This window comes from Camelina sativa, chromosome 5, assembly GCF_000633955.1.
Source record: "Camelina sativa cultivar DH55 chromosome 5, Cs, whole genome shotgun sequence".
In the NCBI taxonomy this organism is placed as follows: domain Eukaryota; kingdom Viridiplantae; phylum Streptophyta; class Magnoliopsida; order Brassicales; family Brassicaceae; genus Camelina; species Camelina sativa.
The window spans coordinates 10,136,559-10,142,965 of NC_025689.1; positions in this window are offsets into that span (position 1 = coordinate 10,136,559).

Genomic DNA, 6,407 nt, shown 5'->3' on the forward strand with positions numbered 1-6,407 from the left:
ACCTTTATCACTTGGCAAGGTGAATAGAGTGTGATCAGCTTCTGATTTGCGAAAGCCTTTCTCAAGTAGTGTGGTGCTTAACTTATGATACCAAGCCCTAGGAGACTGTTTTAAACCATATATTGCCTTGTTTAGTCTCAACACTTTCCCTGGTCCAATGATGTCTTCTAAACCCGGTGGTGGCCTCATATAAACCTCGTCTTCAAGTTCTCCTTGTAAGAAGGCGTTCTTAACGTCCATTTGCCACAATTCCCAGTCAAGGTTGGTTGCAAGTGAAAGGACAACTCGAACCGTGTGAAGCTTGCTACCGGCGGAAACGTATCACAATAGTCCTCCCCATACGTTTGTGTGAATCCCCTTGCAACTAGCCTTGCTTTGTAGCGTTCAATCTCCCCATCACTCTTATACTTGATAGTAAAGATCCATCTTGATGTCACCGCCTTCTTTCCTTTGGGTAAGTCAGCCTCGTCCCACGTATGATTAGCCTCCATAGCATTCTTCTCGGCATCGACAGCATCACGCCATTCTTTATGATTCTTGGCTTCCTCATAGTCTTTGGGAATCCAATGAGCATCAATCTGGCCAAGGAACGCCTGATGTTGTGGAGGAAAGTGAGCAAGGGTGCACACCGCTTGAATCGGATGAGCCACGGCAACATTGTTGTAATAGACCCGAGTGTTGCGCCAGTTGGAGGGAGGAAACTTGAGTCGTTCACTTCGTCGAAGTGGTATAACTTCCTGTGGTGTGGCCTCATCGTCAGTCTCCTCTTCGGTGGGCACATAGTCTTCATCTCCAGAGGCATTGTCCACCGGAACTGAATTTAAACCATTTTCATCATCGGATTGTTCATCAAGGTCAGGAGAGAGATTATCATCGTGAGGTTCCGGAGTTGGTGTTGATGGTGCATTGACTGTAGGAGCAGGCGTTGATGGTGCATTGACTGTAGGAGCAGGCGCGGACGTTGGTGTAAGATTGTCAACACCAAGTCTCTCGAGAAGGATGCGAAGATTATTGGCTCGGTCAGACGGTGAGGTGGACAGGTCTCGAAGGCTTTCCCAGTTCTTTTCCTCATAGAAGCCTTTAGACTCCACGAACTTAACATCACGTGAGACAAAGACTCGCTTCATGTCTGGTTCATAACACTTGTAGCCTTTTTGAGTGGTAGAGTATCCAATGAACATGCTCTTCACACTCTTAGTGTCGAGTTTGTCTCGCTGTTCTCCTGGCTTCAACACATAACACACACACCCAAATACTCGTAAGTGATCAAATGAGGGTTTTATCTTGTTTAATACCTCAAACGGAGAGATGTCGCGAAGGATTTTGGTCGGTGTCCGGTTTATGAGATAGCAAGCTGTAAGAACAGCATCTCCCCAAAACTTCTTTGGGACATTTGTGTGAAACATCATGGATCTTGCGACTTCCATGAGGTGCCTATTCTTCCTCTCAGCAACACCATTTTGTTGGGGTGTATATGGACAGCTTGTTTGATGAATAATCCCATGGTTTGCTAGATATTGCTTGAAAGCATGGCTTGTATACTCTCCACCATTATATGATCTCAAAATTTTAATCTTTGCATTATAATGGTTAGTCACATATTTTTGAAAATTAGTGAAGGCTTCAAGGACCCTATCTTTAGAGGGAAGTAAAGTTAACCAAGTATATTTTGATTTTTCATCAATAAAAGTAACAAAATATTTTTGATTTTCTCTAGATAAGCAAGGAGATGTCCAAACATCTGAATGAACTAAGTCAAAACAATTTTCATAAATAGTTATAGATTTAGGAAAAACAGCCTTGCAATGTTTGCCAAGAATACAAGCCTCACACTCATCATTTTTAAAAGAAATATGAGGAAACATTAAGGATAAAGCTCTAGTGTGAGAATGTCCTAGCCTAGCATGTAAAATAGAGTCATTAGGTTTAACAATAACCGAATTAAAACAAGATGCAGAAGAAGAAAATAAATTCAAGTCCTCAAGCACATAGAAATCATCCTTGGAACCTCCTTGGCCAAGAACTTTACTTGTCTCAATATCCTGAAAATGAACCTTGTTAGGACCAAATATTGCATAACAATTCAAATCAGTAGTAGCTCTTTTAACTGATAGCAAGTTAGAAGTAAAGTTTGGCATATAGAAGGCTTTAGTATCTTTATCAAATAATTTCAAATTTCCAATGCCTTTAACCGGCACTTTCTCACCATTAGCAATCACAACATTCCCATTAGCCGGTTTAATATCACTGATTAGCCTAGAATCACTAATCATGTGATGAGATGCACCAGAATCCACAATGAGAGGTTTAATTTTGTTTAAGGCAAGAAAGGTTTTACTGGAGACTTCCTTGAGGGCTTTGATGAGAGCATCGAGGTCCGACTTCCTCACCAGCTCCGAAGATGCAGCTAACGCCACTCCATTCCCCTCAAGCACTTGGCCACTTGGCGCTGAGGTTGTCACCTCTCCGACCATGTTAGCTTGGTGAGCCCTCGGTCCACCACGGCCTGTTCCTCCACGGTTTATGCGGAGGTGTGGGTGAAGAATCCAGAAGCGGCTCTTGAAGTGGCCGACCTTCTTGCAATGCTCACACACCGGTGGGTTCTTCTCCTCCGATTTGTAGTAGCCTCGGTTTGCGGAGGCCACCTCTGCTTTGTTGGCGGTCACTAGCTCCCCCTTGCCTCCAAATAGCCCCATGGAACCATGTTCCTTTTGAATTTGGTTGCAAACGTCGTTGAGGCTAGGGAGCTTGTCATATCGCAAGATATGCTTGATAAGGTCATTGTAGGAAGGGTTCAAGGTCAAGATAGGCCAAACACCTTGTCTTGTTCGCGCCTCTCGTTCAAGATGGCCGGATCAATGGTCGCCGGCCGGAGCATCTCTAGTTCAGCCCAAAGACTCCTAAACTTCCCAAAATGCTTGGTAAATTCCATATCTTCTTGATTGAGGTTGTTGATGGCCCTCTTAATCTCAAAGATACGGTTGACATTGGTAACATTACCAAAAACGTTCTTGAGGGTGTCCCATAAGTCCTTCGCCGTTTCGCAGTAGGAGTAAGCTTCAAGAATGGGGGCATCAAGAGAGTTTTGAATGATGGCTAAGACTCCTTGGTCTTCTTGGAACCATTTTGTTCCTTTCATCTCCGGCAAGTTCCTTGCCTTCCTTGGTGGTCTCGCCACTCGGAGCTTCGCTCGTCTCAACGTGAGACCAAAGGCCTCGGCCACAAAGGGCTGTTTTTGTGGTCCTTGCCCACAGAAGATAGTTCTCTCCCTTGAGAGTCACCGGAACAATCATGGTTTTGACACTTTCCATGACGAAGAGAGCGTTAGGTAAAGCTATTATCCAACGGTTAAAGAAAATGACTTTCAAGTCGAAACAGAAAATGAAAGAGAGGGGAAGCGGAAGTAAGTGATGAACAAAAAGTTTAGAATAAAGAGCAACTAGGCTCTGATACCATGTAAGAATTAATAGGATTGATTAAGTGTTTGGTGAAAAGAAAGAAGGAACAAAGTGAGTGAGAATCGTTTGGAGTATAGAGAGAGTATTGGAGAGAAAGAGATATTATCTCTTCTTACTTCATTTAGAACATAATTACAATCTACTTATAGCCATATACAAAAGATTATCCTACTTAGGTATTATGCACAACTACACATACGGATAGCGACATGTCCTTAAGGAGACATGTGACTCTTCCTAAGTCTTCCCACTTGCATACTATCATTAACGGCTAGGAGGAGATGATTCTAGAAGATGAGTGACCGTTGGAGGCTGGTCTTCATGGACTGGACTTGATAAGCCTTCTAATGGTACGGACGGCCCAATGTGGTGGAGATGGTACGGACGTACGTACAGTGTGGTGTGATTTCATAGGCCTGGGCATTTTAACCAAATCCAAAACCCGAACCGACTCGAAATAGGCAGTTCAGTTCGGATTCGGATAGTACTAAATACCCGATCGAATTTAGTTTCTTTGAAATTCGGATATCTGATCGGGTTCAATATTACCCAATACCCGAAATAGATACAAAAATGCATCTAAGTGGGTTTGAACCCAATAACTTAGACATTTACTAGTGCACCATAAACCATTTTGCAACCTTAGTTTTATGTCAATGAAAATGTTAACTATATATAAATAATTATGTATTCTAAAAATGATTTAATTTTCCATTCTCAATCTACAGAACCCATAATCGTTTTATTTTTTTATTACCCAGATCAATTTTACTAGAAACATGACAAACAGATCTACAAAAAGAAAAAAATGATAGTTTGTGGGGTTTGAAGAGTGAGTGAGCTTGGAAGATAAATATGAATCATATCGTATAATTTGCTATAGATATTAGATTTGTTAGGAAATTTGAAGGATCTAATTTTTGAAGTAGTGGTCATGGATAAACAAATCTAGGGGTTTTGACTGAAAAAGAGAGAGATGAAGAAGAAGAAGACAAGAAGAGGAAGATAAAAAGTATTCTTTTTTCTTTTTTTCACGATACAAAAAAAAAAGATTTTTTTTTTTTTTTTTCATTTTTATGATTTCGGGTAATCCGAAATTACCCAAACCCGAAGACACCCGATCCGATATTTGAAAATACCTGATCGAGTTTTATATCTCTATATCCAAAAATCCAAAAACCCGAACATCCGAACCCGAATCCGATCGGATACCCGAATGCCCAGACCTAGATTACTTGATAAAGGACTTAATTAGTAACAGAGGCATAATAACTGTCATTTAATAGTGTCAATATATATACAAAGTGTATATCATCACTCTCTGTTTCTTTCCTTATATATGATTGATTTGTTTCACTCCTTGTTCTTGGAAGATCGGTCTTTTCTTTGACCACCAAGAATACGAGAAATCTGCAATCCTCTGCTAAATGCTTGGTTAAAGAGCATTCTTGTCAGCTTGTTTGTTTTGCTTTTTAATAAGAAAAAAACTGAAGGAAAGAGACTTTTCTCTTCTCTAGTAAAACCCTAGATCTACATCGCCGCCGCCGCCTTGTCCGTTTGCCTCTCCGCTGCCCTAGGTTTTCGCCGGCAGTGTGAGAGGGCTCTGCTTTCCTCTTTTCTTTTGTCGCTTCATCGTAGTAGTAGGTGACCCAGCTCTTCCTCTCCGGCGTGGCGGACGACGAGATCTCGGCTCGCCTTCCTCTCCGGTGACTGGTGGTGGTTCGTAGCTGCTCTGGGCGTCCTTCCTTGCAGTTTCGGGGAATCAGATCTGAGTTTTGGATCGCGACATTCCTCTGTTTTCCTCTACCTTTTCGCCGGAGACGTCAGCTGCTCGGAGGTTCTGGTCGAGTCATGGTCGAGTCATGGTCGAGTCGGGTCTTAGTGTCTTCAGGTTGTTGGGAAGGCTTCAGGGTGTGTCAGTGGCCGAGATTTGCGGACTTCCACAAAGCCGACGTCCTCATGAGAGTTTCCTCAACTTCCGATGTCATTCCGGCCAAGAAACGAGACAACAATGCAGCTTGGCCAATCCGGATACGCACCGTGAGGTGATGATATGCTAATTTGTGCTTCAATCCCTTATCTTGAATCGTTTAGCATTCTGGTCTTATAGGATTAGTACGGAAAAGCTTAGCTCTTGCAGATTGTTTTCGTGTCTCTTGGTCGGTTCAGTCGAATGTATTGTCCGTTTTAGGTTTAGGACCGGAACATTGAAAGCCGGGAATTCCAAGCTTTTCTGAGGATGCGCCTCTGGGTGTTAATGCTATTGGGACAAGTTCTACACGCTGATCATGAGGATCTCATAGCTTGGATTTGATTTGATATTCAATATTAGTTTTGGCCTTCTCTGTGCTAGTATTTGTTTTGAGTCATTAGGTCAATTTAGGTGGTTTAAGAGATGATTTCAAGCAAGTTTCAACAATACCATTGTGACCGTTACAGATGTACGGGGTCGGGTCACTCCGAGTTGTGGTGTGTTATCTATCTCGTCGTGGTTAAAAAATGCAATGGTTATCGATTAGGTAGCGTTGGTTCCACTTAGTGTTCCAGGGTTGTACTTGATCAACCATTGCATTTGCTTTTGGTCCAATTCTATAGAGGCGAATGTAATGTGCCTTGGATTTGGTTGTAATATCTCGGTTAATGAAGAGTTGTTGTTGAGCCAAAAAAAAAAAAAAAGCATTCTTGTCTGAAACTCAGACACGAAAGGGAACCATGCCAAGAACGCTACAGGAGTGTACAAAAGCAAACCCATCAGAATCTCATAACCTCGAGCTAGTGTCCTGACCGATGACCAGAATCCTAGCCTGTAGAAACTAGGTTTCCACAATGAATTTGTTTAAGGGGGGAAACAAATTCAGTGAAATAATCTCTCTAGAAAGTTGATCTAAGCTTTGAAATTAGAAAAGGGGAATTGATCTCGAAGAACTAGGGTTTATTGCTGAGAGCAAG